At 39.7% G+C, this 794-nt stretch overlaps 1 protein-coding gene across 5 annotated transcripts in view; it reads left to right on the forward strand.

Annotated features, from left to right (window-relative positions):
• R3hdm2 (R3H domain containing 2) overlaps window positions 1–794 on the forward strand; it is a 120,996-nt gene that overhangs the window by 23,399 nt on the left and 96,803 nt on the right. The window lies entirely within an intron of this gene.

Consider the following 794-nt stretch of genomic DNA (forward strand, 5'->3'; position numbering starts at 1 on the left):
CAGAAATCCACCTGCCTCTGCCTCCCAAGTGCTGGGATTAAAGGCGTGCGCCACCACTGCCCGGCATTGTTTCTGTATTTTCTAACTCCAAAAATTCAATTGGGTTCTGACCCCCTTTTATAGTTTTAAACATAGTAATCATTTTTATTTATTTTATTTAAAAATTTTTCATTTTATGTGTATGGTATTTTGCCTATACATGTAGGTCCGTGTACCACTTGAATGAATGATGCTTGTGGGGGCTAGAAGAGGGTGTTGACTCACCTGTAGTTGGAGTTACACATAGTAGCCAGCTGCCATGTGGGTGCTGGGAATTGAGCCCAGATCCTCTGGAAGAGGAGCCAGTGCTCTTAACTGCTGAGCCATCTTATTTACTATGTTTATTTACTTATTTATTATTGATTCATTTATTTATCTTCTGTGTCTCGTGTGTATGCGTGTGTGTGTGTGTGTATGTATGTATGCATATATGTATGTATGTATGCATGTATGTGTCAGGATCTCTCTGTAGCACTGGCTGTAGTGCTAGGAATGGCTCTGTATGTGCCCTAAGTTCTTCCCCCAACACTTCATTATCCTGTACTTTTTTCTTGTAAAATAAGTATGTATTTATAGGAAGTTGGAAAAAAAAATCAGTATCCCATGAACCTTTACCTAGTTTCTCCCAGTGTACCATTGCATAACAATAGTTCAATATTAAAACCAGGGGATTGACATTGGTAAGATCTCCAGGTCTCCAGAGTTCTTTTAGATCTTTCTCTCTGGAACCATGTGCAGTGTGTGTGTGTATGGGG

Source organism: Mastomys coucha, unplaced genomic scaffold (genome assembly GCF_008632895.1).
Source record: "Mastomys coucha isolate ucsf_1 unplaced genomic scaffold, UCSF_Mcou_1 pScaffold4, whole genome shotgun sequence".
NCBI lineage: Eukaryota > Metazoa > Chordata > Mammalia > Rodentia > Muridae > Mastomys > Mastomys coucha.